At 43.7% G+C, this 25,732-nt stretch overlaps 1 protein-coding gene and 1 pseudogene across 5 annotated transcripts in view; one reads left to right on the top strand and one right to left on the bottom strand.

Annotated features, from left to right (window-relative positions):
- Positions 1 to 25,732, top strand: part of Pfkfb3 (6-phosphofructo-2-kinase/fructose-2,6-biphosphatase 3) — an 85,460-nt gene that overhangs the window by 16,763 nt on the left and 42,965 nt on the right. The gene's annotated exons all lie outside the window — the stretch shown is intronic.
- On the bottom strand, positions 2,809 to 3,563 carry LOC100714778 (carboxy-terminal domain RNA polymerase II polypeptide A small phosphatase 2-like; annotated as a pseudogene).

Genomic DNA, 25,732 nt, shown 5'->3' with positions numbered 1-25,732 from the left:
TTTGAACCTGCTTCATGTATTCTATGTTTTCTCTATTTTCGCCATCAAACAATTCTCCCCTTTTTTTCCTGTTCTTCCATTCTACCATCTGTTTTTTCTTGGGTGGTGCTTAGCATTTCTGTAACTATTCTACTTATATTTTGCTTTATTTCGTTAAATACTTCACTTTTGAACTCATCTATGAGGCTCCGGAGATATCGCTGTGACCGATTATGTCTATTGGTGTCATGTCTGATATTGCATGTTTTCTGTCCTCATTCTCCTTTGTATTACCTTTCCTGGATCAGTGTTCTCAGGATTGGGGACTGAGGCCCCTTTCTTGTTGCTCCCTCTTCCCATACTTTTTGTTTCTTCCATACAAGCATATATAGGAGGCCCAGTTTTTTTTTTCTCTTGGTCTGTTACAGTTTGTTTGAATCCGCTGGCTAGGTGTTCCCGCCCACTGCAGTGTACTAAGGAGACACAGAGCGGGGCAGCATATGTTTGGCCTGCCCCTCCAGGTCAACCTACTGAAGGCTTCACTGCTAGGGTGCACTGCCAGGCGCTGGGACCTGGTTTGGGCTAGCCTACTGGATCTTAGTCTGTAGCAGCACCTAGGCCAGGTGATCTCCACTAATCCCGCTTGAGAGGGGAATATGCAACTAAAGTCACTGCAGTGCCCTGTTCTGGCTAGTCTGCTCGGTCCCAGAATGTCCTCTGTTGAAGCCTCCTAGTCTATAAAAGGGTCCCTGTTCTTCTCACTCACCACAGGTCAATACAGAGCTCTCCGCCAGTCCCACTCTCAACTCTGTTCAGTTCGCGATTCCTGCTCTCAGAGCTTTCGCGCGTCTCTCTCCCTGCTGTGCCGATTCAGACACAGCAGTGGCAGCAGAAAATTCAAATCGTGGCTTCCAAAGGTGCAGATTTCAGCTTCCACGCTGAGATTTTATCTGTTCCTGTTATAGCACCGGGATTGCATTTCCAGTTGGTTTCTCTCAGCTTAGTTCGTTCTTGGGTCAGCAGGGTATATCTCCCGTTGCTTAGGATTCCTCACACCACATCATTCCTGGATTCTAAGCTGGTAATCTCAGAGAGCCTCCCTGGCTGCTGTTATCTGTCCGCCATGTTCTCCCGGAAGTCCCTACTTATTTTTTAAAAAGCATTCACTGTTAAGAACTTTTGAAAGCCAGAGACACCCAGAGTGCAGGCCTATGAGGGCATCCCTGACTCTTGTTACTGGGGGCAGAAGTCTGACAAAACAAATAGTAAGAATACTCACTCCTCAATTCTGGAAAAGCAGGAGTTCTGAGCCTGTGAGAGAAAGAGCAACAGCCAGGAATGACGGTAACTGCTAGAGCTTGGCACAGGACAGGTCCACAGGAGAATGCAACAGGAAAGGACCCTGCCCAAGCAACAGAAGGTGGGGCAGCTTGCAGTGTCCATCCTAATCTTTAGAACAAAAGTCCCTGCACCAGTACCAGCAGAGACTCCTTGAAGAGCAGACTGACAGAAAGAAGCTCAGGTGATCTGTAAGCCAAGAGGTTACACGCTCATACTTTGGGGATTTATCTCTTCCCTGTATCCCACACCTCTCACATTTATCTCAGACCCAAGACTGCAGCTTTGCCAAAAATAAACCAGACCCAATGCTCCATGTTAGATTCAGAAGAATGAAAATCAGTCATCTGTCCTCTTCCAGGGCAAGGAGACCACCTTCCCTGCAAGATCAAGACTATGGTAAGTCATGAGGAAGGGAGGCCTACTGCCAAAACCTTGGGGAGATACAGTGTTATGGTTTATGTACAGATGTCCCCCAAAGTCCCATGTGGTCATAGGTGGGCCTTTTTCAGAGATGACTGGATCTAGTGTGTGTGATAGTAGGATTAAGGATGTGTGATTCCTAAATCAGTCCACTGTTTGATTTGGCACAGCCTTAATCCTAGTGGCCTAGACAGAGTATAAATGGGGCAGAAATAAGCTGATAAGGTCCCTTGCTTGCTTTGCTATTTTCTGCCCACCATGAACTATTTTCCTCTGTGACGTCCCTCTGCAGTGCCACCTTCCTTAGAGCCAATTGGTTACGAACTGAAACCTCTACAAAATCTAAGGTAAATAAACCTTTGGGTGTCAGGCATTTTGTCTTAGTAACAAGAGAAAAGTAACTAAGACACATAGAGAGGAGATAGGCACTCAGTCGGCGGCAAGTGCAAATTTTGGGCCAAGGACTTTATGGTCAACCGGTTGCTGGTTCTGAAAACAAATCATCATATTCCCAGAAATAGCATGTTTTTGTCTGGCAGCTGGCTGGAGAAGGTTTTCAGAAAGAAGTGTGCCTGGGGCATCCAAAAGACACCTCTGCCCCACCCTCTTCCTTTCTCTTTTGCATAGACCTTTCAACCCCAAGGAAAGGCCGTGGTTTGGCAACAGAGTCTGCAGTAGTCTGTTCCTGTAATGCTCAGTGACTTGAAGGATGACAGGAGTGGAGATGGACTACTTTGTGATATTTTTTCAACTTCTCCCCCACTGAAAATCCCAGAGTCACAGTTCTTCATGTTAGTCAATCAGTCTGTCAGTCTGTCAGTCTGTCACACACACACACACACACACACCCTTTATCTTGGGAACTCAACTTGGAATAGGCATTTCTGGATATTAATGGTCTGGTTTGACCAGCTGACATCTAACTTTCCCCATAGCTCTTTCCAGTCACATTTATTTCCAGGCCCCATTTGGTGAGTTGGCCCAGCTTCTGCTCTGTCAGGCTGATCAGAAAAGGCACATTATAGCAAAGTCCTCTGCTAGGAATGAAACTGCTATGAAGGGGGAAAGCTAAGAGGCCTGCAGCTGCCTAAGGCTGGTGTACACATCATCTGAGGTCTGTAGCTGCCCAAGGCTGGTGTACACATCATCCGAGGTCTGTAGCTGCCCAAGGCTGGTGTACACATCATCCGAGGTCTGTAGCTGCCCAAGGCTGGTGTACACATCATCTGCTCCGCTTCATTCCTAGGATTGGAATTAGGTTGAGTAACTCATTATCTGCCATGTCATCGAACCAGGACTGCAAGGCGCTACATTCTCCAGGTGGAATATGTAACAAGCAAGCAACTGTCCCAGATGAGGGTTTTCCTCAGGTCCCACTCCAGGGGGCTGAGGTCATTGAAACAGCAGCTGCAGACTCACAGAACAGGCAGGCCTGGAACACCCCATACCAGACCAGCAAACCTGTCACAGGTTAGGCGTACTTGGTCAGGCTGGCAGTGAAGAGAACACATTCAGAGAGCCCAACCCCCTCAGGAACTCATCCATGCAAGGCCTCTTGTGCACTTAACCAGGTGAGTGGTCACTGCAATCTCTTCAGGCACTGTGAAGTCAACACTGCTGATTGGCTTGCTTAAGGATCAGTGTACAGCTCCTGTGACCATACAGCTCCTTCTGTGATCTTCCTCTGTCACTTCTGGGAATAGCCAGGCTCCAGGAATCTGATAAAACTGATACTAGAGACACTGCAGCAGGTCTGACATAGCTGTAGTGTTGGTTTCTTTCTTGTATGTGGCAAGTTCAGTAAAGAACTGGCTGGCCAACATACTGGGTATGAAAATAACAAAAGAATGCCCTGAAGATGTTAATTTCACAAGCTTCTTAGGAGAAGACTTGCGACCAGGCCTTGCTTGGTGAGCACCAGGGCATCTTCCCTTTGGCCTGGGTGATAATGGAGCCTGTTCCACCTAATGATCTTGGGGCCCTGGACTGGGGGGACAGGTAGGTGCACAGGCTGGGCAAGCTTGGGGGCTCGGGTGGGGCCCATGGCTGCTCTGGAGTCTCTGAGTACCACTACTCTTCACATCTCTCCTTCTTATTTCCTTTCTGGGCCAGTAAGGGAGGTAGCCTGCATGGAGTGTGGGTGGCCCAGGCAGGCTCTCCCATGCTCTTGGTCTGATCCTCCAGTGGCGGCTCGCCACTGTTGGGCCCTCAGTTTGGGTCCAACAGAGAAACTGAAGCAAAAACAAGAGAAGGAAATGAGATATCTTCATTGATTCTTAAATGTACATTTGATTTGTAAGCCAAAAAGGGCTATAACAGTGATTCTCATGTTTGTTTTAGCTTGGTGAACCCCTGCAATCCCAGCATTCAGGAGGCTGATGCCAGAGGATTGCAAATGGCTGACTTTGTCAACATTGTGAGGCCCTGTCTCAAAAAGAAAAAATCTCTAAGTTGGAATTGTGATAGATAGCATTTTCAGTTGTCTCAGGGGGTACTGTGAATATCTTTTTAAAAATATTCTCTCTTTATTCCCTTTACAAAAATGTAAACCACACTGAACACTGGAGCAGGATGTGGTGATGCACATGTGTAAACTCACCACTCTGGGGACTGAGGTGGGAGGATCGCAAATTTGAGCCTAGAATGGACAACTTACCTACTTTACTCAAAGTAAAACATAAGAAGGGAAGAGGGTTGTAGCTCAGTGAAAAGACCTGGGCCTATCCTTAGTTCCACAAGCAAAACAAAACAAACAAAATGTAGCAAAATGAAACAAAACACACCTGAACTCCAGGTAGCCCACAGGGAGCCCACAGGTAGCAAGCTGAGTAAGTAAGGCCAATCTCTTGCAAGAAAATGGTACATGTTTATGCTACTCAGGGTCAACTCATCTTAAAGCTTTACTGACTTAAAAAGTGATTCATAGGAAGACCAAAGTCTTTTTTGTTGTCACTGATTCATTTTTGTAAACTAAAACATAATATAGTTAGTGTCTGAATCTCAATCAGTTTTTTTTTCTTTTTGAAACAGGGTCATGTTATGTAGCCTAGATTGGCATGGAATTTGTGATCCTCCTGCCTCAGTCTCCTTCGGAGCTGGTATTACAGGCATGCACTGCTGCCATGCCCTACTTTCAACAGTGTTTTGTTTTTGTTTTTTAATTGTGGTGAGGGTATCATGCACTGAGATCTAGATGTTCCACTGATGAGCTCTATTTCCACCAGTGAAAGTGTATTCTTTGTATGTCTCATTGTTTCACTGCATGCATCTCCTTGACACATCTTACTTTTTAACTCTTCCTTTGGCTCATCACTTCTTCCTGAATGCCTGCTCACATCACTCAGGCCCCACTCGCACCACAGACTGCCTCAGGGCCTGACTGCTGGATATGATTGTGGTTCTGGTGTTATAATTTATGCCCATTCTCATTCCCCAAATAGAATGTAAACTCCCTGGGCAATGGCTTTACCACCCAGCCTAGCGCTTAGCAGGTGACTTATAACTATACCTAGAGTTAATAAGAACAGTAGTAATTAAGTGTACTAAACAGACATAAAAGAATGTTATCCTCTGACTTGAAGTTATTTAATCCTTTATTCTTGCTGAAAACTTAAAAGTGCATTATAATATTATACTCCTTCCTTACCATAACAGTATGTTAGGGTTGGCTGGGGAAACTTATCTGAGGAGGGATGTACAGAGCAGGGAAAGCTTGTAACTTTCCAAAATTGCTGGACTTCTCTGCCCACTGACTCTTAAACTCCCAGAATTCAGGTAACATATTATCAAAGCTATAATGTGGTTATAATGACTGTTATTTTATTTTCCACTGTATCTTTTTTTCATTCCTCCCCACTTCTAAACTAATTTTCTAGAAGGAAACAATTTTTTTGTCTTTTTGAGACACCATCTTGCTATTTAGTTCAGGCTGTCCTTTAACTCACTAGTATTCCAGGCTGGCCTCTAACTCCCAGTGGTCCTCCTGCCTCCGCTGGGATTACAGGCATGGACCACTGTGCCTGGCAGGAAACAAGTTTTGACTACATACTTCTCCAATTTGCTGAGAGTCATAAATTATTCCTCTAACTCTCCTTGTCTAGGACACTAACATATCTGGCTTACCTCAATCACAATCATCCAGAGTGTGTAGGTCAATATTAAAAATGAATTCTGAATTATAGGCCTGAAGAGGATGGGGCTAGAATATGCAAGTTAACAAAGTTCAGATGCTAAGGGATCTCTTTTAGAAGGCTTGAGAACCAGTGTGATGTCTGACCAGTGGATGAGACAGATGTGTTAGTTACTTTTCTTTCATTGCTGAGACAAAAATACCTGACACCCAAAGTTAAAGGGGGAAAGGTTTATTTAACTTATGGTTTATAGAGGCTTTAGTCCATAATCAGCCGGCAGACAGGCACTGCAGAGAAGAAATGGTCCAGGCTACTTAGCATGGGTAACACTCAAACCTTTAATCCTAGCACCCTTGATTGTAGCATTATACCATGAATTAATTCCAGTGTCATACACTCTAGATCCAGCCATCTCTGAAAAATCCCCACCTATGACCACATGAGGCTTTGGGGAAGATATCTAAACACACGCCATAACATGCCACCCCAGGCCCCAAACACCCACCCCTTTATAAAAAGGTATTTAGTCTACCTCTAACAGATGGAAAAGTCCTAAAAGTTTCAGCATTGCTGAAAAGTTCATCCAAAGTCTCTTCTGAGATTTAAGGTAAACTCTTAACTGCAAGCCTTTGTATCAATGAAAAGAAAGTTAAACACTTCCAGCATTCAATGGCACAAGAGAGAAAGCAATCAAGGGGGAACAAAGCAAGACTAAAATCTAGTAGGGTAAACATTAAACCCGGTAGTTCCACTTCTAGCATTCTCTGCAATCTGTGGCAAGTTGTGAACTCCAAGGGGCTTGGGTGGCTCTGCCTTTATGGCACTTCCATGGCTTTTTTCTTTGGCTGGTTTTGCTCACTCCTTGCAGTTTTCCCTGAATGATCCATATTCCTATCTTCTTCTGTCTTCTAGGGTCTCCACTGCACTTCTGGCTTCACACAGATTCACATACTGCCCTCTCAGGGACACATGCCTAGCTTCTCCTTAAACTTGGGTGGAAACCTTCCTGACACCACAACTCTTACATTTCTGCATGCACATAAAACTACCATGTGGATGGTGCCAAGGTGTGTCATCAAATTGAGAAGTAGCCAAGCTTTCTTCCTTCATGGGTGTAGGGTTCAGTGTTTATGAACCAAATTCTGACGAAAAACTTCCCTAGGCTGCCACCATTCTGGAACATGGTACTTCTCTTTTCAAAGCAAAGTCTTTGAGACTGACAAGAGTGGAGTCCTACTGCTTCTTGTGATACCCTCAGGCCATCTTTTCTACTCTCCTGTTGGAGGTAATCTTTTCCTTCTTAGCAGTCAAGGTCTCTTTTGCTGTATTTTTGCAATCCACAGCTTTATTGGAGTTTCCTTTCTGGCCAAAACTCACTATGTTTTAAGTCATTCTGCTGCTGGACTCTTTCCTCTTCATTTTCAGTATAGGTTTGACTAAAAGTCCCCAGACAATAGCTATACCATGGCCTCAGCATTAGGCTGCCTTAAAATTTCTTTTTGCTAGATTAGTTAGTCTGCCACCTTTAATATCAGTTTTAGGCAAAGTCTCTAGACACAAGCAAAATGCAGACAAATTTTATGCCAAGGTATAACCCATACTGTCTGGAGTCTGACCACCATTGCAGTCTTTCTTCCCAGAAGAAACCTCCTGACTGAGCCTCCAGGACCTTTCTATCACTGGGACCATTTCTGAACTCTGACCAGGATCTCCCTTAAGGCATTTCAGGGCTGCTTTTTCTGATGGCATTTCCAAACATTTCTGAACTCTTTCCCTAAGCCAGTTCCAAAGGCTCTTAAACCACATGGTCAGGTACAGTTAAAGTGACAACTCCAGTCTTGGTAACAAATTTTGTCTTAGTTACTTTTCTCATTGTTGAAACATAATACCTGACATCACAAATTAAAGAAGGAATGATTATTTAACTCACAGTTTTTAGAGGTTTGAGTTCATCATTGGTTGGTTCCAAGGCAGGGTGGCATGGCAGACAGGCATCACAGAGGAAATTTCAAGGAGTTTGAAGAATCTGCCCTTCTTTACAAAGTTATTTACTAAAATCCCTTCCCTCTTGAGCTATGAACTCTCCAACATGCTTGTTAACTCTCCCAAGTTGTTTTTGTTTTTGTTTTTGTTTTTTTTGTCTTTTTCATTTTTATAGATACCAAGGATCGAACTCAAGACTGCCTGCTTGCAAGGCAGGTGCTTATGCTGCTGAGCTAAATCCCCAGCCCCAAGTTTTTGTTTTGTATACTAGCTTTTTAAAGAAGGAAAAGACACCTAATCCAGGAGACATGCCTTTAAGCATATGGGAAATACTTTAATGCCACTTGTTGGCATTCTATTATAAAAGAAGAGTTCTGCACATAAACTCTTTAGGACTTTTAATTTCAGGCCGGGGATCCAGCTCAGTGGCATAAGCACATGCCTGGCAAGCAGAAGGTTCTAAGTTCAATTTCCAGTACAAAAAAAAAAAAAAGACTTTAAACTTATTGTTACTAGTGTTATTATAGTAGTTAGAGTGTCAGTGTGAACTCAGGGATTTAAAAAGTTATTCCATGTAGCAAAACCCATTCCTGAATTATTTGATGCTCAAATTGTTCTAAATTTGGCCAAAAGTTCTTTCAAGTTGATGTACTTTTTAGTACCTCTTCATCAGTTTTTGTGCTCTTTCTTATTTCCTGGTCATTTGCACCTCTCAGTCTCAGCCTTTGACTACTATTTCAGAGAGCCTGCTTACATTCAAGAGAAGATGCAAGTTAGAAGCCATAACTTGGGATTTCTTGTTACTAGGTGTTTTTGTTTCTAAGGTCATTGGACAAATGTAGGAAACATGTTTTTAAAATTCATAAAGTAATACCGGTCTTATTTCAGTCCAAAAGCATGAAGTTCTTTTCTCCCAAACTGATTTCATATTTGTTCTCTTCCATTTTACTTTTGGTTTCTTCTTCTTAGATTTCTTTTGCTCCTAGTTACAGTAATTAGAAAAAAAAAAAAAAATACCAGATGGGGATGTAGCTCAGTTGTAGCGTTACCCGGGCGAGGCCCTAGTTTCCATTCCTAGTACTACAAAGAACAGAAAAACAACATAAACCTTCCATCAAAATCTGACCCTTCCCTACAAACGATGGCACTGCACAAAGGGAGGTCACACATATTCAGTTAGAGGTGAGGGCACACACCACATAACCTGGGGCTTTAAGAATACCTGCAGGCAGGAAAGACTGAAAGAAAATACCACCAGATTTATTTTATGTTCTTTCAATCACTGCAAAAGTTCATATATCACTGCAATAACAAAAAACGATTTCTTAGGGCTAAAATAAGTAAATATGCCCCTATAGACTGTCCACAAGGCTGGCCCACCCATACCCCCTTGGGCTCAGGTGATGGACAGCCTTGAGTGCTAAATTAGCTAACCACGGATCAAGGACGGAAAGACGCAGGGCAAGCGCAAGGCCTATCCTGGGGTGCTTTGTCTGGGGACATTTAAGTTTCCTGCTAACTCCTCCACCCACGCGGAAGTCGGTAGAGAGCCGCTGGCCAGTACCCGCCGGGCATCCCTTCAGAGGTCAGCCGAGGACTCGTGGGCGCCGGCAGGAAGGGGCGGGACCTGGAAGAGTGGTCCGCGCGGATTGGCTGAGTTGTGTGGAGCACGAGCGTGACAGCACGCCCCGCCCCCGCCACACGCTGCGTTCACGTGCCGCCGCACGCCTGCCTCTGCGTGCCGGCGCGCCTCCCATCCTGCTCCGCGCCGCCTGCGCAGTCTCGTGAGCGCGGCGTGGACCCCGGGCGGGCGCCGCGGAAGCTCTCAGGCTCTCTCCCCACCCTCTGCAGTCAGCTGCTGTTTTCCTGGCGGAGGGTGTTTCCGAGAAACCTGGGTGCGGCTAGGTTTTGTAAATACTCCAGAGGAAATAGGTCGGGCAGGTGTTCTGCGGCGTCTAGGAGTTGGGTAGGGTCACGGTTCATGTGCGAGACCCTGGGGAAAAGTTACAAGGACAGCCTCCCTAGTCTTGAGTTTGTGGGGCTTAGAACAGCGTTTGTCTTTAAGAATGTACAACTCTTTGGCAGATTGGTGTGTAAAGCCTGCTCGCGGACGCGATGTTCTGTGTACTGTGTACTGCCTAATACTTGTCTTCCCATATTTGTGAGAAGACACTTCTGAGGGTCAAGGACTGCAGGGTTCAAGTCAACACCACTTCTTGGGTGCAAGTTCCTGTCGAACCCAGAGACACCTATCCCCCCCTAGTTTCCAGATCACCCAGGGACCTAGGATGATGTGTGGAGCCACCTGTCTGTGGCTCCATGCAACACTTCAGTAAGATGTTAATTTGGGGCGGGTGAGGGAATTACTAAACTGGTGAGTGGTGAGGAAGTTACAGGCATTGTTACGGGAACTGGGGATTTTTAACTCAGACAAAGCAGTCCTGAGGGGGCCGTGTGACCTATGTCTGCAAGTATCTGAGAGATTCGTGTAAACAGGAGGTTAAACATAACCAACCTTCGGACAAAAGAGATTTTTATAAGAGATGAGTTTCAGGTCATTTACAGAGAATCGGGTAAGAGTGGGTACTTGGAGTTTTCCTCTGGAGCCATGTACAGCTGGATGGATGTTTACATTTATTAGAGAATAGTGAAGTTAAGATTTAAGAATTTTTACAGGGTGCAGTGGCACAGACCTGTAATCCCAGAATTTGGCAGGATGAGACATGAGGATCATCTCAAGTCTATACCAGCTTGGACTAGTTCATGAGTTCTAGGGTGGCCTGAACTACATAATGAGACCTCGTCTCAAGACACTAACAAAAGGGGGCAAAAGGAGGACTGTCCAGGGCCTCTTCTGTCTCTCTTGGATGCTATCTTTACCTGGATAAATATTTCCTACTCTTAAAAAAATTTTTTTTGCAAGCCTAAGGTCCTAAGTTTGATTCTTGGTTCCAAAAATGATATTTTTTCTTGAATTTTTATCTGCCTTTGCCTTTTCATGATGCACCTGTTTTTCAGGGTGGCCTTCAACTCGTTTTGTAGTCCAGCATGGCTTTTAAATCTGAGTGATTGTCCTGCCTCAACTGGGATGACGGGCATAACACCACCACGGCCTGCTTTTTCTTTTTTCTTTTTTGTAGTACTGGGGATTAGTTTCGTGTGATGGCTCTGCGTTCAGTTCCCAGTCCCACAAAAAACAAAAATACCAGAAAGTCACTAAATAATCATCATTTTGGGTTTGACAAATGGGATCATGGTGTCCCATTGTAATCTGTCTTATTTTCTTTTAGTCTTTCACATCTGACATTCCTACCCCATGTGTCTACATCAGGCTAGAAGTGAGACCCACCCAGGAGCAACTAAAGACCGAAGGAGTAACTGACTTGAACATTTTAGCCTGTGGGGTTATAGCGAATACAGGGCTTTGAAAATTCAGGAAGGAAATGTCTGTGCTGGTTTGAATCAGCTTTTCCCTGAGGATGTGATATTTAAGCTCCTAGACAATGCAAGATGGAGGTAGCCCTCTCTGAAGTGTTGGACTTGTTTTATGAAATAATAAATTTCTTTTCTGAAGGCAAACACTTCGGTAGGAGTGTTGGTGTGTCTCCACCACATTGTCAAATATAAAGCATTTTAACAGCCCTCAGAAGAAGGTAGGGGTTATAGAAATACTTGGTTTCATTGGATTCTGGACTGATCTAGTGACAGTTTCCTAAGAAGAATCCAATCAGAGTCAGGCATACTGGCACCTGTAGTTACAGCTACTGGAAGTCTGAGGCAGGAAGGTTGCAAGTTTAAGGCCACGTAGGCAATGTAGCAGAAATCTCCCTTAATAAGGGATGGAGGTATAGTTCAGTGGTAGTTTTTACCTTGCACAAACAAGGTCCTGAGTTCGATTCCCAACGCACACAAAATCCAGCCAGAAAATAGCAAGTATCCATATGTCCCCTAGAGGAGTGATGAATCTTTTAGAGGATGGGTTCTCAAACTGCGATCCAGAACTACTTATTTATTGAAAAGTACCAACACTGCCATTAAACCTGAATACTTGGCTGCTGGGGTGATGCTGGAATTACTTTTTGAGTGCTGACAGACAGGGCTCTCCATGGCTCCTGTGGTACATGTGCCATAGGTTTGCCACCATTGCGCTAGAGGAGTTTACCAGAAGTGGCATTTGTATCAGGTCACCTCTTGTGCTGAGCACTGTTTTTTGTTTTGTTTTGTTTTGTTTTTTACAGCTCCAGAAGATAGTGATTGGACCTCCATGGGTGTAGGTTCATCTAGGAGAAGACACTTTCTCCATTCTTTGTCTTGGTTCTGAAAGAACAGCGAGATCTCCATGGCTAAAAGCAGCACAGGATCTGTTTTTTAATGAGTAGAAAGATAAAGGGAATGCAAAACTAGGTCATAATGGAATTGTTGGGAAGGATAGACGGCAGGATTCATCAGTGATTGCAGAGTAAACCTACCTTTCGCTGGCATCTTTGATTTCCATCCTGGGCCACTGCATTTGTTGCCCTTTCGGTGATCCTGGGGTAGAGTGCAGATGAACTTGTCACTGCTGACTGGTGGGATGGAGACAGTGGTTGCAGAGTAGGAAGAAGTTGGTGTCTACAGAGGGCATACAGATACACAGAACCTTTAAAAGCCACCCCAAATATTTGGCACCTCTACATAGGGCAGTATCCCAGCTGCTGAGCCATTGTACAAAACTGACCTTGAGGATTGGAGACTAAAGGGACTGGTTCTATCTGATTCTCAGTTTTACATTTTCATAAAGTTCTTATATCTTGAACGTGTATTTCTGTAAGCCTTTCCCCATTTCTTGTAGTTTTTAGTTGTAGGATTCTGAAAAGCTTGAAACATTGATGGTATGAGTTACTTCCTAGGAAGACTTTTAAAACTTTATCTTTTTATTAGTATGTATTTGTCATATTATCACATTCATCACAGGGAATTTGTCCATAATATGTCTTAATTCCCCTTCCCTTCCCTTCATTGGGGAGGGAAAGAAGGAAATACTTTCTTTTTTGCCTGTTTGTCGTTACCTTAATGTTTTGAGAATCCTTTTGTTTTCAGTGTTTTTTTTTTTTTTCTTGGCGACAAGGTCTCACTGTGTAGTCCAGGCTGGTCTTGAACTCACTATGTAGCCCAGTGAATTTATAGAAATCCTTCGGTCTCAGTCTCCTCAGAGTGCTGGGATTATAGGAGTACACCAACGCAACTGGTTTGAGAATTATTATTATTTTGCGTTTCAGTTTTTGAACTTCCATTTGGCCTTTTTTTTTTTTGTCTTTTTGAGACAAGGTCTCACTATGCAATTCAGGCTGGCCTTGAGCTCATTTTGTAGCTCAGACTGCTCTTGAGCTCTCAGTGATCTTCCTTCCTCAGCCTCTCAAGTGCTGGGATTACAGGCATGTGCCATGACACTCAGCTGGGTTTATTTTGAAATAGGAAGTAAATATGGGTGAAGAATTGTGCCTTGGGCCCACCTTCTGGTTCTTAAATGAGATCGTTATTTGCTTTTAAGCAAAAGAACTTTATTTACCAAAGCTCCAGAAAAAGATACTGTATTTAATTGTAAGAAGGGCAGTGGTGTACCAGAAAGCAATGTAAAAACGCCTATAGCCTGACTAGTCACTTTCTCCTGTGCTTGGTGATCTGGAAATTAGAGCACTAGTTACTTTAACTTAAAGAAATCTGCCTTCCAAAGTTAGTTTCTCTCACCTCTCTTTTATGTTTTATTTTTTGCCCCAGTAAAAATGCAATACAGAGGGTATAAATTTAAAAACGAACTAGGAGCTCTCAGCCATGGAAGCCCATGATATCATTCATTGGTGTTGCATTTGGGAAGGCTAAGAGGGAGCTGCAGGACAGGATAGCAGGCAGAAGTTGTGGCTGAGTGCAGGTGGGCATTGGGTGGGAACAGAGAAGACCACATGACTAGAAATTGGGCAGGGCTGGACCAGCAGAATGACAGCCTAGTGGAAAACCTTTCAGAAAAGCCAGAGAACACATGGCGTACACCCTTCTATTTTTAATTCACCTATTTCAATTTTTATTTAAAATGTCAATATTATGTGCATAAAGTGTCAAGAGCATAGCACATGTGTATCATTTACAAATATATATCTTATTGAAGGTAGTAGTCTGTGATCAGAAAGGTTAGGCCACTTCTCCTAAAGTGGAAAAGAAACTCGATTCCTGGGAATCACTGTTTGGAGAACATGTTCAAATGCAAATTCTTGTTCTCTAGGTCTAGGTGGGAGCCTAGAGCTCTGCAGTTGGAAGTCTTGACTCAAGCCAGTGTAAGTTGGTGTTTTCCCCTTTTTTTTGCTGCAGTTCTCCATTTGGAGTCTTAGTCATAGAGGAAAACCCAAAAATCACTGGGTGTCAGGGACAGATGCTGTGACGTCTTCTCCTGGAACTACTGGCACTATTCCTGGGTTTGCGAGGGAATCCTCCCAGGCTCAATTATTCCTGATCCCTCACTTGACTCAGAGACTTCCCCAGGGATATTTCCCATCACGGATATGTTGTGTGCTTTCTGCTGCTGATTTGGTTCTTGGTCTAGATGGCTTCTACAGCCACTTCAGGGGAGGAGACGGTGCTCATACAGACCTCTCTGCAGGGAGGAGTAGTGGGTGGGCACCGACTGGCATAAGGCAAGCAAAAGAGTCAGGAGCCAGGGTGAGGGTCTTCTACTACCACTCTGCTGGGCAGACTTGATGCTTTCCTTTCTCTGCCTTGGCTCACATTTAACAATCTGTCATATAGATAATAGATGCCCATCACTTTCAGTGTGAACTAACATTTAGGAGGCACATTCAAACACTGTTACTTAAACTTGGAACTCCAGGTTGCCAGTATTCTTTGTACCACTTTCCAAATGAGGAAACAGGCACTGGATGATTCAGTGATTTATGTAGGATCACGGTCTTATAAGTGGGTGCAAATTCTTCTGACTTCTTGTTCACTGTTCCACCTATTTTAGTAAAAACTACCTCTATTCTCTATTCCTATTGGGAGTCAGGATTACTAGGTTTGAGTTTTTGCAATTTAAATTCTCATTTTTCAAATAATAATAGTGCAATCAGTACTAAGAATTAGAGATGAATATGACAGTCCTTAAGGACCTTATAGTCTGTGAAGGGAGACAGATTAATTAAGATGTATTTACCAGACTCTCAAGTGCTTTGTGCATGGGAGTCACTATGCTGGAGGAATCTAAGGACAATTCCATTACCCAAAGAAGGGAGGTCTGAGAAGGTTTATTGGTAAAAATGTCCTTGATGTGGTGCATAATACCAGCCAGGTTAAAGATTGGAAGGGTATTACCAGCAAGAGAATCAGTATACAAATATAAGGAAATTCTTAGTGAAGCCAAAGTAGAAATGATAATTAAATCTGAATGAAGATAATCCCAAATACTTATTGTTATGCCTTCTTGATAGATTTTAGTAAAAAAAAATTTTTTTTTTTGGTTCTGGGAATCAAACAGCCTCACGCATGCCAGGCAAGTACTTTGCCATTGAGCTGTATCTCCAGCCCTGCCTTCTTGATTGATGGAGCTGTCTCTGTTTAACTCAGGATGTATTCTTTGTTCTGAAATTTACTTTGCTATTAAGTTAGCTGCTTCATTTCCTTTTTTTTTTCTTTTTCCAAACAGGGTCTCAGGATCTCAGGTATGGTGGGGTATGACTATAATTCCAGCACTTAGGAGGCTGAGGCAGGAGGATTACAGTAAATTTGAGGTCAGCCTTGGCTATGTAGTGAGTTCAAGGATAGCCTGAACTCCATAGTGAGGCTCTGTCAAAACCAAACCAAACCAAACCAAACCAAACCAAACCAAACCAAACAAAACAAAACGGTCTCATTATCTAGTTCAGGCTGGTCTCCAACTCCAGATGATCCCAAGTAGTAGGACTGTAGGTGTGTGTCACCACATCCAGTAATTTTCTGTTGATTAGTATTTCAATAGGCAAAAAAGCAGAAAAAAACCCCACTTCAGGGTGTGTTTCTGCTGTCACTGATTGACAGAATGGGCAGGCAGAACCTAGAGCTGTGTGGACTGACCCCAGCAAGACATGGGTAGAATTATAGCAGTGGTGGATAATCCCAGCCGATCTGGGACCTTAGGTCCATAAAATTCAGCTACTTCTGATTTTTGGCTATGAAGCTGAGGACCCAAGTTTTTTAGCCCACTATATCTTTTAAATAGAGTGTTGGAACCATTTATATTTGACATAATTATTAACTGTCTTCAAGCACACAAGAGCTCAAAGCTCCTGTCCTTCCTTATTCTTCACAGGAAAATGGTAAGGAGAAGATGTTAGAGGTGTGTTGTTCTCCCAGTGTTGTCCGAGCCAAGCAAGTTTAGCTTTCTGGGTAGTCTGATCTGTATAAAGATTTCCCAGTAGCAGGCCCCAGAGTCTGACCAGGGTATGTAACACATTGAGCTGAGACTTTGGGGTCAAAGTGCTGGTTTCTCATACTGTGCTTTTTGAGAAAGGGTCTGCTGGTGAACAGTCAGTCATAAAAACTGCTGTGCCTGCCCTGTATATCCATTCTACCACTTAGGATCTTCAGTCTTTCCCTTCTAATCCCATACTTCTTAAAAAAAAAAAAGCCTGTCATATCACCCTAGGATGATGAACAACTTGTTGATTTGCAGGAATTTACTTACATAAAGTTTATTATCAATATGAGCCTCACATAGGTATGGGAGTGTGGCTGGTAGCCCTGCAAAGTGCCAGGAAAATCTTGAGAGCAGCTTTTCTATCCTTCCCTCCGAGCCTAGAATACTCTGGTCAGCATCTGCTTCTATGTCACTGTCATTAAAATGGACAAGGAGGCAGTGTAATGTCCTGTTGGTGTGCCTTGGCAGACCTCACAGTCCCAGCTGTAACAAGACCTAACATCAGTGAATGGACTCCTTCGAGGTCAAGTCATGAGGCCTAATTTCTAGCACCCTAACTTGGAGCTCTCTGAGGACCAGAGACAGCACATAGTGACGAGTCATCTCTTCAGATACCAATGCATAAACTGTTTTTTTTAAATTCTGCATTGCACTGAGTGTGGTGGTGGGTGCCTGTAATCCCAGCAATTGAGAAGCTGAGGCAGAGGTTTGCCTGGGCTACAGAGTTCAAGGCCAACCTAGATTACATAGTGAGACCCTGTGTTAATCAATTGATCAATAGTAATAAATAAAGTCCCTGTTGTAGTCAGTGGGGAATAGGATGAAAACATTGAAAGATTGAGATGTTGAGGACCAGAATAACTGACAAATTTGCCCATAGCCAGATACTTTGTATGGGGAGGATGGAAATAGATCTCCCATAGTGACTAAACTATAGGGACAGGTCTGTCCTGTGTCTCCCTCAAAGACCATGAGGATGTGTCTTCCCTATGTGTTCAGTCTCATCACTCCTCTTTATGTTTCCTTGCTCTCTATTCTCTACTACAGCTGTGCAGGCTTCCCCAGGTCCTTATATGAGCTCTGTTTGCATCTTTATGTCCTGGTCAGGTGTACTTCCAATCCTGTCCTTTGCATGCCACCCTTTGTCTGCTTGGGGACCCCCCACATCTCACCTTGTCTCATGTCTCCAGGAAGCCTGCCCTGACTGCTCAGGCAGAAGTGGAACATCATCCTTGGTACTCTGTCAGGCACTTACACACTATTATTGTTTATTTGTTTGTTTTAAGACAAGGTCTCACTATATAGTTCAGGCTGGCCTTGAACTCACTACAGTATACAGCCCAAGCTTGAACTTGGAGAGATCCTCCTACCTCAACATCTCAAGTGTTGAGATTACAGGCATGTATCATGCCACCTGGCCTTCTTGCCCACTTTATAGCTCACTGTTTCATTGCTGTTGTTTGCATAGTCCTTATGCTTCCAGTGGTGAGCACATTTATCAAGCGGGAGGTGGCTTGTGAAGATGCTTCCTGTGTTCACACCTTGGGGGTATGCCTTGAGCACCACTTGCTATAAAGTAGTTCAGCAGTGGGCCATAGTGAACACTGAGAAGAATAAAGCTCCAGAGATGCTTAGAGTGTAGGGGAGAACACACACGCACCTACATCCTACATGCACTCAGAAGGGGGGTGCAGACAACATAGCAGTCTGTGATGTTGTGTAGGAAAGAGTATGAGGTACAGCAAGGGAGATAGTAACAGACAGGAGAATGTGTAAAAAGGCAAAAGAAATTTCTGGAGGAATACTCTAGAAATGCAGATACAAGCTGCAGGAAGGTGTGTTTGTAAGGAAGACGCAGATTGGCACAGGAGGGGAGAGAGGATAGGAGAAAAAATGTGATTGTATTGTAGAGGAACTTCACTGAAGACTGAGGAGATTGAAGTTAGTCTTGGAGGCAGTAGGGAGCCAGGGATAGCTCCTGCAAAGCAAAGAGTGCAACCAAAGTGTTGTTTTAGGGAGATTAAACTGTTGGTTTGCATAGTGGATGGAATAGAAGAGGCTGCTGAGAAGATGCGAAGCAGTGATCTGGGATCTGGGTGAGGCTTTTAGGTTTAAGATCTGAGTAGGAAAGATAGAATTTATATACCTATAAAGGAAGTATATAAGATGAGAGTTGACAACTAATCAAATGTGTGGACTAGAGGGCCAAGAAAGAGTTAAAGGAGGCCTCAGACATTTCCGGGTAGACCTTACTAAGGTCTACCTTAGTAAGGAGCCCACATGTTTTCCCCTGACCTTGCTAAGCCTCAGTTTCTCACTTGTAAAATAAAAGAATTAGAAAAAAAAAAAAGGAATTAGATTTCTGTGATTTCTCCTGCTTTCCTAACACAGATTTGTTATTCACATCATTTCAGTGACCTAGGCCTGTTTGCCAGATGACACAAAGACGTCCCTGAACTTTTCCTGTTTAGCCCTTGACGTAATGTCTCCGTCCAGGATCAGTGTTCTCAGAAAAGTCATCTTCAGTAAACAATAAACAAGCTCTTTTCCCGTCTGCCTCAAGACACCCCCGCACCTGCCTGACTACATCACACTGGGCAGGCAGTGAGCACCCGGTGTCTAGCTCAAGTTCTGTGTGGTTAGGGATTCCAGGCCCAAGATGACCTCCTGGGCCTGCTGGCCTAGATAGCCTGTGGTCTGTCAGCCAAGGGAACCTAAACCTGAGGTTTACTTTCCACTTGTCTCTGTTTTTGTGGAATCAGGCTGCTGATGCTGGGTTGCAGGAGCCCAGCCCACCCCGGCAAGAGCTGAAGCTGTGGTAAGACTGGCATCCCTGGGATGCAGTACTTCCGCCTGGTTTCCTGGTACACGGAAGGGCAGGTGCTTAGTAGCACTGTGTGCTCACCTTTTGTTGCAGTTCAAGATCTTAGTGTTCTTCTTCCTGGGGCTCTAATGGGGATGCAGAGGGGTGATCCTTTAAATGTGGGAAACATGAGTGATGAATAACTTTGTTTTGTTTCTTTTCACTTGAAATTAAGTTGTTTCCAGCTTCTCTACTTAGACACTTTATTCTCTTGTTCCTGTGAATAAAGTAAGTGCCTCTTTTCAGAAGGAAGAAAAATGAGCTGGGCATAGTGGCGTGTACCTGTAATCCTAGCTACTCCGGAGGCTGAAGCAGCAGGATTGAATTTGAGGCTATGTGTTTAGAAATAAAAAATAAAAAATGCTAAGGATATAACTTAGTGTTAGAGAAGCTCCAGGTTCAATCTCTAGTATAGAAAATAAAAAGCAGTTATAAGATTGTTGTTTAAATGGTGATAATTCCCAGAAAAGTGTAAAATTTCACCATTCTTACTGCATCCCTGTATCTTCTTTCTCTCTCTTCACTGTAGCAGTTTTACACAATTCTGGGGACATAGAATATTAATGTAACAGTAAAAATTCCACATATGAAGCGTTTAGGATGTGCCAAACATTGTTCTAAGTATTTGTATGTAAGAACTCATTCACATTTCTGGAATTTCAGTGCTATTTATATCAGCCCCAGTTTGCAGATGCTACAGCTTGGCATAAACAGGAATGAATGAGTCCAGCTAGTCAGTTCCAGACCTGAACATGAATCCAGGTCATTCCACTCCAGATCCCTTGATCTTCTCCAGGAATTTTTTTTTGTTTAGATATGTATAGATGAGCAAAAGTCACTGAGAAGAAAGAAGAACAAAATCAAACCAAGCAAGCAAGCAAACAAAAAAGCTTAACAGAAAACACAGTTCTATATTTTAAATTTCATCCTGCTGATCCTGGACCCAGGGGCCTGCTGATTCAGGCAAGGGCCAAGCCTTTGGGGGACCCAGATGACCCCAAATGAAGTGTGATGGGAGAAAAATGGGTGCTCAGCACATCACAAAAGAAGTTAGCCAACAACCTCTTTAATTATCTAGGAAATACAAGTTAAATCCACAAGACAGCAATATACATCTATTTTAGCTAAAATGGCTAACAAAAAGACAAAGTGTTGGCAAGACTGTAGAGTCACAGGAACTCTCAGGAGTGGAAAGTGAAATATTCTTTGGAAAACAGGCAGTGTTCACTACGGCTGAACATATGCGTATGCCGTGACCCACTAGATTCATTCCTTGGCCTCATGGGTGTGCACTAAAGATATGGAGAAGAGTGTTCACAATGATACTGCTTATGTAGTTCCAAAATGGAAACCATTCCATGTTCCTTCAACCTGGATAACTAATCTGTGATATGTTCATACAGTGTGTTACTATAGAATAGTATGAAAGGAAAAACTGTAGCTGTAAAAGCCAAACGTGGAACAATCATATGAGTGAACTGCTAAGTGAGTGAGGCCAGACCCATTAGAGACATGCCGTGTGATCCCACTGTTATAAAATGCATATGGCGGGTATGGTGCTGGCAGTGGGCACAAGGGGACTTCTTGTGAATGACTTGGTTCATGAGCTGAGAGAGAACTGCACAAGGTGTTCACTTATATTCACAGTGTGTTCACCCAGCTACGCATTCGTAGGTATATTATTCTTCAACAATAGGTTTACTGTACTTTATAAAATGAGTTCTTGTCCTAGCTGACACTAATTTTTGAGTTATACAAAAAAGTTGGTTTTCTGGGTGATCGAAGGCCACAACTATGTTATGGTTTATGTCTGTTTTGATTTTTATTTTTAGTATATATTTGTAGTACATAATGATTACATTCATGTGGATAGTTGGTATGTATATATCACACATCTTAATTCTTTTTACATCTCCTTCCCCTCCCCTCCCTCCGCTTCTCAGGATGGTATATATCTAGATGTCTCCTCGAAGCACCATGTGCTCATAGGTGGAGCTTTTTTGAAAAGCACCTGAACCATGGGGCACTATAGCTATATGTGGCATTGGAAGGTGGGCTGGTTCAGAAGCGACAGGTCCCTGGGGTCATGATCTGGGAGGATGTATCTCCCTCCCTGGTTCCTCTCTTTGCTCTCTGATTCCTGGCCAGCATGAGGTGAGCAGCTTTTCCTGTACTGTGCCACTGTGCTATATCATGTCTGCTTGGGTAAGTGAACTATGGAATGCAACCTCTAGAAACCATGAGCTCAAACAAACGTGTCCTCTTTTAAGAGTTGTCAGTGTCCAATATGTTGTCCTAGTGATGAGGAGTGTGACTAAGACAGACTAGATCATGGTTTTCATCTTTTGTAGCCAATGGAGCCATCTCTTCAAATAAAACTTTACCTACCATCTAAATATAAAAGCACATCTAACCAGGCATGGAGGTGGACACTATAATCCCAGCACTGAGGGCGGCAGGAGAATGGCCCACCTAGCCTAGGCATTTAGTAGTTTATGGAGATTTTGCCTGAAAATTAAAAGAAAAAAAAAAAAAAAAACAACAACAACAGACAGATCTAGTGGCACTCCCTTCAGAAGAAGAGCTTAGTGACCAGCGCTTAAAAGAGAAAATAGAAGGGGAGAAGGGATATGGAGCGTCCAGGTTGAGTATTCAGGAAGGCCTGGCTGAGAAGTGACTCTCCCTAGAGACCAGCAGTGAGGGAGCCCATGTGGAGCTGGGCAAGAGCATTCCAGAAGACTGCTGAAGGAGCTGCCCTGGGCGTCTCCTCCTCTCTGCACTCAGGGCCTGACAGATCAGCATTCAGAGACTGCTTGGAATTCAGCCATTCTCCTGGGGGGTGGGCAGCCTTAAGTTTGGAAGCTGAGGGATGAAAAGGTTTGTGGCTATTAGGGCAATTCCAGCCTATACAGTTGCAAGTTGGGGAGGATTTGAGGCAGGAGGGTGCTTTGGGGACCCCTCTGTGTGTCCAACCTCTGCCCTGCCTCCTCTGCCCAGTGGGTGCTCTTGCCTTTTTATTTCTGAAAAGTAGATTTCCAGAGGGCATTGATCACTACTTTCAAAGCTGCCTCAAAAGGTGACCCTCAGTCCCAGTTTCATCTCCCCTACTAGCAACAACTTCTCTTGCGCTTTGGTGTCCTCGGGCAAGTTATTTTAAGCTGAGATTATTTTCTTATTTCTAGAATAGCAATAGTAGCTACCTGGTTGAGTATTCCAAAGATTAGAGACAATCTATTTAAAATACCCAACATAGTGCCTTAAGTTTGGAAGCTGGTACATACAATCAAACATAGCTATTATTAATATATCAGCTATGAATAAATATAGCCAATATTTCTGTTATCTCCCTTGTTTTGCTAGTGGGGAACTGGGGCACAGACAGGTTATTAGTCCAAGGTCACACATTTAAATGTGGAAGCTTGGAATCTGAACCCACATTCCTATGGGGGGGGGGTGAGAGATGAAGGTGAGGCTGATAAGAGCCTGAGCTCAGTGCACTGTGCTGCTGTTGAGTTGTTTGTTCCAGTCTTTATTCTCTGCTCAGTTCTTTCTGATTATGTGTCAGCAGTTTGTTCCCTCTATACTGAAAGAACTATGTATACAAGGAGAAGGAATGGGGCATGGGAAGAGGCTAGAAAAATTGTCATTCCAATGATTTTCCAGCAGTGCCCTGGGAATGAACAGAATGCTTTTCTCCCACTCTGGGTTGTTGGAATACATGAGTACCAGCAAGAGGCCGTGGGCCAGGAGGAGAGGAAGACCCATTCTCTGTCCTCTAACTATCACAGGCTGAACTTTGCAAAGATGAATCAAGGATATGAAGCCATGTGAGCAAGAGGTGGAAAGGAATCCTGTTGCTTGAGCAGGTTGGAGAACAGAATGATGGCAGAAGAGGTAGATATGCAGAACACCTGCATTTGTGGGACTGGGGATTTAGCTCAGCAGCATAAACGCCTCCCTTCCAAGCAGGCAGTCGTGAGTTTGATTCCTGGTACCGATAAAAACAAAAAAGACAAAAAAAACCCCAAACAAACAAACAAACAAAAAAATGAACACCTGCGTTTGACCCACTCAGTCAAGGGTGGAACGCTTAAACCTAATTTGATAAGTCATGAGCAACAGCCAGGCATGTGATTAACTTGAGAACTGGACCATCTCTTAACAAACTCACAGTGAGAGCAGTCCAAGAGATAGTTGGGACTCACAAAGAAATTACTGGACTCTGGGCTGGGTGTGTTGCTCAGTGGTAGGACACTTGCCTAGTGTGAGGGCTTGGGTTCCATCTCTAGCAGTGGAAAAAAATTAGGTTCAATATTCAACTATTGAGGTTCAGGGATATAACTCAGCAGTAGAAGTGCCTACCTGGCAAGCACAAGGCCTCGAGTTTGATTCTAGGAACAAAATAAGAACAAAACAAAACAAAAAGCAAATCAACTATTTAAATTAGCTTTTAAAAAGGTATACAATTTTGCTGCCAGGGGTAGTGACACACACATGTAAGCCTAGCATTTGATAGGCTGAGGCAGGAGGATTACAGGTTTGAGCCTAGCCTGGGAAAATTAGTGATTTAGTAAGACCTTATCGCAAAAAATAAAAAAGGCTGAAGGTGAAGCTCAATGTGAAGCCCTTGGGTTCAATCCTCAGCACAAAAAAGTACAGAGTGGGTTGTTTGTTTTGAGACAGGGTCTTGTGGTATTATAGGCCAGGCTTGCCTTGAACTCACTTTGGAGCCAGGCTGGCCTTGAACTCATAGCAGTCTTCTTGCCTTGGCCTGCAGAGTGCTGAGGCAGGAGGGTCATTATGAGTTTGAGACTATCTGGGCTACACAGTAAGTTCAAGGGCAGCCTGAACCACATAGCAAGACTGTGAGACACACACACACACACACACACACACACACACACACACACAAATTTTGGGGGGTGTCATGCAAAATATGAAATTTTGTTTTTTCATTAGTTTCTCTTAGGCCATTCTAAAGTTGTTGTATTCTGTGTATTGGTTCTCTGGCAAATAACAGAATTATTGAACGCGTTCCTAAAATTAAGACATATCTTGATCATGTACCCTGGAGGATGCTACTGGCATTTTTTTTTTTTTTTTGGTCTTTTTGAGACACGGTCTCACAATGCAGTTCAAGCTGGCCTTGAGCTCACTTTTTAACCCAGGCAGATCTTGAACTCACAAAGATCTTCCTGCCTCAGCCTCCCAAATGCTAGGATTATAAGCATGTACTACCATACCCAGCTTGGTATTTTTAAGAAGAAAAAGAGTTTGCAAGTGAAAGCAGGGAACTGGAACAGATATTTGTGGCCTCATTAACAGCAGCACTAATACTATTCACAATTACAAAGAAGTGGGTGCAACTCAGTGTCCTTTAAGGATGAATGAGTGAACAAAATATGGTGTATACACACTGTGGAATACTGCACAGCTCTCAAGAAGAAAGGATTTCATAGGCTACATCATGAGTGAGCTTTGAAAACATAATGTGGAATAAAATAATCCAGTCAAAAAAGTACAAATCTTGTAGGATTCCACTTACATGAGTTATCTAGAGTGACCAAATTCATACAGGTAGAAACTCCTGGTGGTTACCAGGAGTTATAGGGAGGGTAATGTGGCATTAATGATGAATGGGGGCACAGTTTCAATTGGGAAATATGAAAAATTTTAGACATAGCCAGTGGTGATGATTGCATAGCAAGATGAGCATCCTTAATGCCTTTAAATGGTGCACTTAAAGATTTTTAAAATGAGCTGGGCATGGTAGAATATGCCTGTAGTACCAATATGTAGGAGGCTGACATAGGGTGATCACGTGTTCCCAGCCAGTCTGGACTACATCGTTTAAGGTCAGTGTGACTAGGTAGTGAGACCCTGACTCAAGAACAACCCTCCCCCATGGTAAATATTGTGTTATATATATATATTTCCTTACAAAAACAAACAAAGATAGTGCTGGAGCCATAGGTCTGACCTCCTCACATCTTGCTTCTGGCTGATTCTTCTTCCTTCCTGAGGTTTTCCTCTAAGTCCTTACCTGGCTATCCTGGTCCGAGGCTGGCCAGTTTCTTACTGCTCCTTTCTGGCCTCTGCATAGTCCATCCCTGGGTACATGCCCACACAGAACACACCCCTGTATGCCTGAGGGTCTAGACTAGGGGTCTGGGAGCAGAAAGGCCTGAGGCTCTCACAGTCAGCCAGGTTAGCAGCAGGTGGGTGAGGGAGTGAGGCTAAGGGCAGAGACCCGGGGGAGTCAGACTGCGGTTGAGAATGAATTGTCTTGCAGCTGATGCCAGGCCAGGAGCGAGTTGGGTGGGTCGGGCCCAGGGTTCAGGTGAAAGCGACTCTGTCCTACTGCCACATCAGGAAGAAGCAGAGACTTCCTAAGCTCCAGACTCAATGTCTCCCAGGCTCCCACCGGCTGGGTCTGTAGAGCATTTCTGTTGTGTTTCACTCGAATGTGCAAAGCCACAGCAGAGCAGCAAGTGTGGATCCAGCGAGTTAGAAATGCAGCCTTGGCTGGGTGATGCTGGATGGTTTTACCTAGTAACCACAACTTGGCTGTGTTCACCACTGCACTTCTGCCACATC

Source organism: Cavia porcellus, unplaced genomic scaffold, assembly GCF_034190915.1.
Source record: "Cavia porcellus strain 051 isolate PalLab524CR breed Dunkin Hartley unplaced genomic scaffold, mCavPor4.1 scaffold_13, whole genome shotgun sequence".
Lineage (NCBI taxonomy): Eukaryota > Metazoa > Chordata > Mammalia > Rodentia > Caviidae > Cavia > Cavia porcellus.
Note: the sequence above shows the minus strand (reverse complement) of the source record. Positions and strands in the feature narration are given on the sequence as shown.